At 25.8% G+C, this 9,701-nt stretch overlaps 1 long non-coding RNA gene across 1 annotated transcript in view; it reads right to left on the reverse strand.

The window, feature by feature from the left end:
• The window catches only part of LOC117168770, a 451,138-nt gene that overhangs the window by 344,197 nt on the left and 97,240 nt on the right, over positions 1 to 9,701 (reverse strand). The window lies entirely within an intron of this gene.

Below are 9,701 nucleotides of genomic sequence, written 5' to 3' on the forward strand. Positions count from 1 at the left end.
CAATTAAGATAAATTGTGTAATTAATTAAAGTCAAACAAATTAATTTTTTAACTATCTGATATTATGATTAATAATATTACATCTAAATAATTCTTAAAAGATGTGGTTTCTTCTTAAATTTCTGGCTTTTTGTCCAATTTTTAATTGAATTGAGGTAATAATGAATTTTAGTTAACAAAGTAATTGTTTAAACAATTAATTATTATTGTTGATAATATTATCTTCGCTTAATTCGTAAAATGTTGCGGATTTTCCTGAAATTTTCAACTGTTTTTCTATTTTTCATTGGCTGTGACCAAATAATTAATCAAATTTAGCGAAAATAATTGTTTACATTAATTATTATTGTTTATGACTATCATCATCTATATCAATACCTGATTGTTGCGATTTTTCGGCAATTTTCACCTTTTTGTCTTTTTTTAATTGGTGACTCAATAATTAATGAAAGTTAAAAAAAAGTGTTTAAATAATTTAATATTGTTTTTAACTATCTTTCATAGATGAGAGCCAGAAAGTGGCGGTTTTTCTGCAATATTTAAATTTGCATCACCCTTTTATTTATGAAGAAATAATAAGTAAACCACAACAAAAATTATTTTTCAAATAGTATTGTTGTATTCAATATGATCGGCGTAGAAACTTCGAACCATATTTTAAATATCAGAAAGAGATTATTGAAAATGTAGTTTAATCTTATGATTGTTTAGTAATTGGTAATAACTAAGCAGGCGAAACAAAGTTAAAGATTTTATTGAAGAAACAACAACTTTATAGCACTTAGCTAAGAAAAGATAGTTGTAAACAATATTAAATTGTTTAAACAATTATTTTGTTAAATTCAATTAATTATTATGTCACTAAGTGAAAAAGGATAGGAAGTTAAAAATTTACGAAAAACCACAACTATTAGACATTTATATGGATGAAGATAGTCATCAAAAATAATTATTTATTTAAACAATTATTTTTGCTAAATCTAATTAATTATTAAGTCACATCTAATGAAAAAAGACAAACAGTTGACATTTTTAGAAAAAACCGGAACGCTCCACCAATTACGTAAAGAGAATATTATTAAAAATGATAATAAATTGCTTAAACAATTCTTTTTGTTAATTTGAATTTATTATTACTTCACTCTTATTGAAAATTGGACAAATCTATAAATTTCAGGAAATCGGCATCTTTTTAACATTATTTAAATATAAAATTATTAATAATGATAAAATTTTTAAACAAATAATTTTCTTGGCTGCAATTTATTACTTAACTTATCTTAATTGCAAATTTGAGTAAAAGTGAGTTTTATTCGTATTGCAATTTTGTAGCATTGCAGAAAAAAAACATTAATTTATTTTGTAAGAAAACATTTTTTAAACAAATAATTATATGTTAAGGCTATTGACTTATTTTGAAAATTGGAAACCTAAGAGTTTTAGAGAATGTTTTCCCGAAAAAAAACCTTCATTCATAAAAATGCAATCATTTTTCATAAAATGGTAAGAAGCGATGGTTAGAAGAAATTCAGTTGAAAAAAACATGGTTAAAATAAATGGTTTTTGTTGTTGTAAATTTTCAAATGTTTTATACAAAATAATTTTTTTTATTTGAAATGGCATTAGTTATCATGTTTTTGTTTCTTGAAATCATAGAAAAAGTATTTTCATAAATATCTGACATTTCTACATTCATAATTTCTTAACCATTATTTCGATTGGGATAAAATTTCAAAAAAAAACTTCTTTAGATCTTATTCAACAATTTTAACCAGAATTTTCTCATTACATAAAATTCACTCAATAAATAAAGTGCTTGACAATTAAATTCATGATTTTTTTTTTTTTTAATTAAAAAAAAAAAATTCACAACTTTTTTGGTAGTTAACATATTTATGTTTATTTTCCTTAAAAAGTTTGAAAAAACTTGAAAATTTCATATAGTATAATTAAAAATGATTTTTATTTGTTAATTCACTAAATTAGCACGAGTTAAGGTTAAAAAAGATTGAAATTTTCTTCTTTAAAAAAATATAGTTTTGATCAACCTTTAATTGCGTTATCTCATGAACTCTGTTCTTCACTTGGAAATCTACTTCCCACTAAAGTTTTCCATTTTTTATTTTTATTTTTTATTTTTTCCAGAAGTAATTTAGAAATTTGGAATTAAAATTTTACAAGAAATCTGAGAAACTACTTTGATACATAATTGATTCCAAAAAATTTTTTTCTTGAAAAAAAAATATATAAATGATTACAAATTTCTTCAATTGTAAAACGGAAGAAACACATTTTTCAATGACGAGTGAAAAGGCCATTTTAATTTTCAGCAGTTAAAATAGTCATCAAGTCGAAATTAATTAGTCGAAAATTAAAGAAAATTGTAAATTAAATTTTCAACAGTTGAAAATGAAAATTATCTTTAATTTAAAATTTTCTTAAAATTTTCAAAAACTAGAAATTACTTTACAATTGCAAAAAGTTAAATTTTTTCTTCAATTTTGATTTTTTCTTCAAATGCTTGCACCTTTAAGTGGTTTAATTCTGACCTTACCGAAATTAAAATAGATTAGTACTTAATTCCCGATTTTATCCTTTTTCTGTTAAAAATTATTTAAGTTTAATTGTTACATATAAACACACACATATAAAAATTAAATTATTCGGGTTCAGAGTTGTGCAATCTTGAAATATGTTGACGGATTGTGACTATAGGAACGATAAATCAACAAAAAATTGTGCTGCTTGAATCTTTGGCCCAACTGTGAACATATGTTGTAACACAAAAATAGCTTGAAGGAAAAGATTTTTTTTTGCTCCAGCGTTATCTCTTTTAAAGCTTGAAATATTGCTCAACTTTAGAGACGACCATTATAAAATTTTAACTTCGTTTTCTATTATTATTTCATTACTTAGTTACAGTAATAAAAAATAAACTGATTTACGTAATTTTTATAAAAAAAGCAAAAACTTTTTTTTAAACTTTTTAGTTATAATATTTATTATTTTGTTGAAAATTTCACAATTGTCATAAAAATACTTCTTGTTTGGTCGCAAATTCAAACTTTTTAAAATTCGTCTTTTTGAGTTATTAATGCAACTATTTTTGTTGAACATTAACCTTTTGATTCAAATTAATATTTTGTTGCTGATAAGTCAAATAAAATCTTTTTTGGATGAAAACTATTTTTTCAGAAACATTGCATTTTTCTTAATTGAACATTCTACTGTTTTGTAAAAAATTTAAGTATTTTTTGGGAAATTTACTTTTTGTTTAAATTTAATATTTTGGTGCTGAAATGTGGAATTCATCTTTTTTGGATGAAATTTTAATTTTAAAAATTGTCGGTTTTGAATAAAAATTCATCTGTTTGAATAAAAATTTTATCTTTTCGTGGTAAAAATAAAACTATATGGTAGAGAATTCTACTATTTTGTTAAAACTCCATCTTTGCATTGAGAATTTAATTTTTTTACGTAGAAAATTTTTTTTGCGACAAATTTTATATATTGATCTTCAAAGTTCAACTACAATATTTTTTGATGAACATTCAAATATTAAAAAAATGGTTAATAGAAATTCATCTATTTTAAATAAATTTAGTCTATCTTGCACAAAAATGCAACTTTTGGCTAGACAATTCAACAAATTTGTTAAAAAGTCATCCCTTTTGGTTAAAAATTTGTCTTTTTCAAATAAAAATTAAATTTTTTTGTAAAAACTTATTTTCTTATACATATTTCAAATATTTATCTTAGAAACTCAACTGGAATCTTCTTTGAATAACAATTGAACTATTTTTTTAAAATTGCATTTATATATATATATATTTCCAGTTGAAAGTATATCTATTAGGTTGAAAATTAATCTCTTTTAATTTAAAATTTAACTATTCGGTTTGAAGTTCAATTACATTGTTAAAAATATATTTTTTTTTTTATTCAAGAATTATTTATATCTTTGGTTGAAATTATGTCTTTCTTCAACTGAAAACGTAACTGACGTGACTGATCTTTTCTAGTTAAAAATTCTCTTTTTTATTAAGAAAAAAAATAATTTTCTTGAATTAAAATTAAATTATTGTTGGATAACAATGCATGAGTTTTGTGGAAAATGATTTTTTTCTGGAGTCATATTTTTTTCGAAATTTTAATTTTTTTAAATGAAATTCGTCTTTTGACTTGAAGTATTGACAATTTATATAAAATTGTATCTCCTTTTTGAGAGAAAAGTATATATCTGTTGAAAATTCGTGTTTTTGATTTTTAAATTATTTTTCTTTAATAAGTTCTGCCTTTTTTATTTGATTGTTAAATATTTTTTTTAAATTCCAGTATTTTGTTCAAAAGTTATGTTTCATAGTTTAAAAGACCTTTTTTATTTAGAATACATCAATAAATTTTAAATTGAAAATTTGTATCGGAAGTACGCTGTTTTATTCCGTTTCCAAAAGATTATATGTCAAAAGTATTACAAGATCAAAATTATATTATTTGAATGATCAAGGAAAATGAATAATTAGTGAAAGAAAAATCTAAAAATTACGTCATAAGGAGGGGGGGGGGAGATAAAAATATAGAGGGCCTATAGTGCGTTACGTAATTCAAGTACGGCCCCTTAACTGTCCCTTAATTATTTTTTTCATTTAAGGCAAGAATACAACTTTTATAATTTAATTAATTAATTTGAAGTTATTTTAATGTATTTAGGGTAAAATTTATTCAGTTTTATATTGCAAGATATGATAAGCTTACAATGAAATAATTATCTAAATTCAATGAAAAAATTTTGGTTTATTCTCTTGGATTATTTTTAATTTATTTAGTTCGTATGAGTTTGATGAAATTCTCCGAATTTGTGTTTAACTCATTTCAATTCAATTTCTTGTTGATTTATTCTGTATTATTAAATATTTCTTGAAATTTTATTATTCATTTGAATTTGCCCTAAATTCGCTTCGATCGAATTTTGTTTTATTCCATGAACATTTTTTGACTTATAAATTTATTTTCAATTCATTCAAATTATAATGAATTTCAAGAAAGCATCTTTCTCAATATTTTCAATTCTTTTGAATTCCCTTCAAGTCAATTAAATTTAATGGATATTTAAAATAATGTTTTTTAATTTACAATAAATTGTTATGAATTTTATCATATTTTTGTTCATTAATTGTATCCGCTCATATTTATCGTAGTGTATTACACATTTTTGAATTTTATTCATGTGAATTTGATTTATTATTGATTTATCCTGGATTATTAAAAATTATTTTGGTATTTTTTGAATTTATTTGAATTCGCCCTAAATTTTGTTCACTCTTATTTTCAGTCCTACTTATCTGAATTCAATGAAATGAAACAATTAAGGATATTTAAATATTCGTAATCATTCCTAATTCGACAAATATAACACAAATGATAAATCCCATTAAAAATGAGTAAAGTATTTTCATTCAAATTTTGTAAACGCTGCAATTCCTTTCTGGAACGATTTTTTATATCTCACGTCATTCGTTTTCAAGGAGATGAAATTTTTAAAAGATTTTTTGAATAAAATTTCAAATTGTTTGGATTTTATTTTAAACAAATACTTTTAAGTTCTGAAGATTCCAAAATGTGTCAAAAAAGATTATGGAAGATTTTGAGATAATTTCCCTAATTTATCTGGATTTAACATTTTTTTGGAAAACTAAATTTTTCAGGCAGTCAAGAAAATGATGAAAATAAATAAGAAATTTTTTTTAAAATTGATTAAGTTTAAGTATTTTATCACGAAAATGAAAAATAAAATCAGTTTCCTTGAAAAATTAAAATCCTTTTTTATTTTGAAATACGAATTACAATAGACAATTTACAAATATTTCCAAACATTTCTAAATATGTCTTATATTGGCCAAAGATAATATGAAAGCTTTTAATGAAATTTTTTTAATTTTGCAGAATTAAAAACAATTCGGGAAAAATTTGAACTATTGAAAAAGATTAGAAAGCTTAGAAGGTCTGGAAGGATTGGAGAAAGAATTTCCTAAAGATTTGTGTACAAATTTTAAAAGATTTTTAAATATCTAAAAAAAAATTAAAAGCTTTACAAGAATTTTGAAAGGTATCAAGGAAACAGAAAAATTTCCTTTAAAATTGTTTATTTTAAGAAAAATTCGAGTAACTCAAAAATATTTATCGCAATTCGAGACGTTTTGAATAAACCAGCAAACATTTTTACACAAAATGAATTAATTTTCAACGAAATCAATTGATTTTCATCCCAATATTAAAATCTATAAACACGCAAGATGAATTACAAAGCCAAAAATTATTTTTAAAAATTGTTAATCTAAAAATGCTTAATAATAAATTTGTAGATTTCTTTAGGCAAATAATTTGTGTCTGTTAATTTTAGTTCGTACGATGTGTCATTTTTTTCAAAAAAATTAAATTTTTTGTTTGAGTCTTATTTTTTAAGACTAAAGCAAAAAATACTTTTTTCAATTTATTTTTTTCGTAACGTGTGTGTAATTTTTCATGGCTTTTGTCGTTTGTCAAAAAATTAACTTTTCTATTTCTTGGATAAAACAGTTTTGTCTCATTTTTTTTCGAAGTTGGTGTTGTTGGACCAAATTTTTATATTTTTTTATTCTTAATTTTGTTTTTTACGACTAAAAGAAAAATTATAGTTTCTAGTGTGCGCAATTTTAGGTTATTCATTTTTTCCGTATCTTGTATAGTTTATTTAAAAAATTGAATTTTGTAATTTTTCATTATTTTTGGTACGATCAAATTTTGAATTTTCAACCTTCCGAACAAATTAAAAAAGTTTTTATAAGAATCTTGTAAGGCTTTCAAAAATCAACGTTTTTCTTTTCTTGACTTTTTTCCATATCATGCGTTGTTTGTCTTAAAATATCAATTTTAGTTGTTTGTTTTTTTTGTTGGATTTTGAAAATGCTCTAAGTCTGATAATTTTATTTTTATAGAAAAAAATTATTAGGATAAAATTTTTTAGTTTCAAAATACTACGAATAAACGTGCATAGAATTTTTTTAATCTTGAAAAAATCTGGTTTCAGAAATTTTGAAAAAGGGCTGACTTTTTGAATTTTCTTCCGAAATAGCTGGTTTATGAACTCATTCTTTCTTTTTAGGCCTTAAAAAAGTGTGCCAAATCAGAATCCAATCTGATGAATTTTTTGAAAGTTACCTTGCCTATAGAATACATACTACAGACTGCAGAGACAGACATATAAACGATCCCCTAGGTCAGTTACGCCAACCCCCCCCCCCAACTCTAGTTTTTGAGTTTTCTATAGCCCAGTGAATTGCGCCTTAAATGCGCTGAAATGCGCCACTGATTAAAATTTTTGCGCCACAAAACTGTAGGAGTTATATCAGATGTTACGAGGGGTGGGGCAGAGTATCGCAATACCCCCCCCCCCATTTAAAAAATAAAATTTTAAAGCGCATGATCTTGAATATCTTCAAATGCGCTCATATGCGCCATAGGGAATAATTTGTGCGCCACATTGATAACCGAGTTATTAGCGACCGAAATGGGGAGAGGGAGGGGCTGGAGTTATTTTTCTAAACTAATAACGTTTTTCCCAATTCATCTTACCTATCTTTCATAACTACAAATGCACTTGAAAGCGCCACCACTAAAAAATTTTACCCTAGCTAATTAACAAATATATCATATTTTGGACCGGGTGGGGGTCAGTGTAATGGAGGTATTAAATCCTCAAAAATGATGCGCAATAAAAATTTGAGGACATGGATTCGTTCGACTTTAAGTGCGCTCATAAGCGCCATAATTTTTTCTTGAAAATTTCTAAAATTGCCCAAGATATGGAGGTAACAAAATTTTACGAAGTGCTGACCAATAAAATAAAAAGCTTGCGATCCGCATTGGTGAAGGCGGTTTCTTATGGAGCTTTAAATACGTTAATATGCGCTACTTTCGAAATTGACAAAAAACCATAATCAAGCCCCTCATTTTCAATTGTTATCGATCCACCAACCGAGGATATCATCAAATAACTTTAAATGCAAAATAATAATGTTTAATGATCTCTTCGTATAGGATGTCCTATGCGCTCATATGTGCCACTTTCAAAATTACCAAAAAAAGCATAATCAAACCACCCAAAACCATTTGTTACGATCCACCAACTTATGATATTTCCCAATAAATAAAATTGCAGTATAAAAATATGAAATTGTCTGTTCGTATAGGATTTCAAATGCGCTCACATGCGCCACTCTGAAAATTGAAAAAAACCATAATCAACCCCCTCACTACCACTTGTTAAGATCCACTACCCGATGGTATCTCCAAATAAATTAAATTGCAAAATAAAAAAAAATAATGATCTCTCTGTCTAGGATTTCGAATGCGTTCATATGCGCTACTTTAAAAATTGACAAAAAACCATAATCAACACCCTTACTACCACTTCTTACGATCCACTTTTCGGTGATGTCTCCAAATAAATAAAATTGCAGTATACAAATTTATTATTTTCTCTATGTATAGAATTTAAAATGCGAGCATATGCGCCACTTTCAAAATTAACAAAAAAACGATAATAAACCCCTCATTTTCAATTGTTATCGATCCACCACCCGATGATATCTCTAAATAAGTTAAATTGCAGTATACAAATTTATAATGATCTCTTTGCGTAGGATTTCAAATGCGCTCATATGCGCCACTTTAAAAATTAACAAAAAGCGATAATCAACCCCCTCATTTCCAATTGTTATCGATACACCACCCGATGATATCTCCAAATATATTAATTCCAAAATAAAATTTTTTAATGATCTCTTCGTATATGATTTCAGATGCGCTCATACGCGCCACTATCAAAATTGGCAAAAAAGCATAATCAACTACCCTCATAATTCTAAATTTTTATACTGCAATTTTATTTATTTGGAGATATCATAGGATAGAGAATCGTAACAAGTGGTAATGAGGGGGTTGATAATTGTTTTTGTCCATTTCGAAAGTGGCGCAAACGAGCGCATTTGAAATCCTAGACGGAGAGATCATTGTAAATTTTTATTTAACAATTTAAGTTATTTGGAGACATCATCGAATAGTGGATCGTAACAAGTGGTAGTGAGGGGGTTCATTATGGTTTTTTCAATTTTGAAAGTTGCGCGTATGAGCGCATTTGAAATCACATACGAAGAGATCATTAAAAATTTGTATGCTACAATTTAAGTTATTGAGAGATATCATCGGGTGGTGAATCTATAACAATGGGAAACGAGGGGGTTAATTATCGCTTTTTGTTGATTTTGAAAGTGGCGCATATGAGCGCATTTGAAAGCCTATACGAAGAGATCATTAAACATTATTATTTTGCATTTAATGTTATTTGGTGATATCATCGGTTGGTGGATCAATAGCAATTGAAAATGAGGGGGTTGATTATGGTTTTTTGTAAATTTCGAAAGAAGCGAATATTAACACATTTAAGCCCCCATAGGAAACTCCCTTCAACAATGTGGATTGCAAGCTTTTTATTTTATTGGTTATCACTTCGTAAAAGTTCGTTACCTCCATATCTTGGGCAATTTTCGAAATTGTCAAGAAAAAATTAGGGCGCATATGAGCGCACTTGAATTCGAACGAATCCATGTCCTCAAACTTATATTGCAAATCACTGTTGCGGATTTAACACCTGCGTTACTCTG

This window comes from Belonocnema kinseyi, chromosome 3, assembly GCF_010883055.1.
Source record: "Belonocnema kinseyi isolate 2016_QV_RU_SX_M_011 chromosome 3, B_treatae_v1, whole genome shotgun sequence".
Taxonomy (NCBI): domain Eukaryota; kingdom Metazoa; phylum Arthropoda; class Insecta; order Hymenoptera; family Cynipidae; genus Belonocnema; species Belonocnema kinseyi.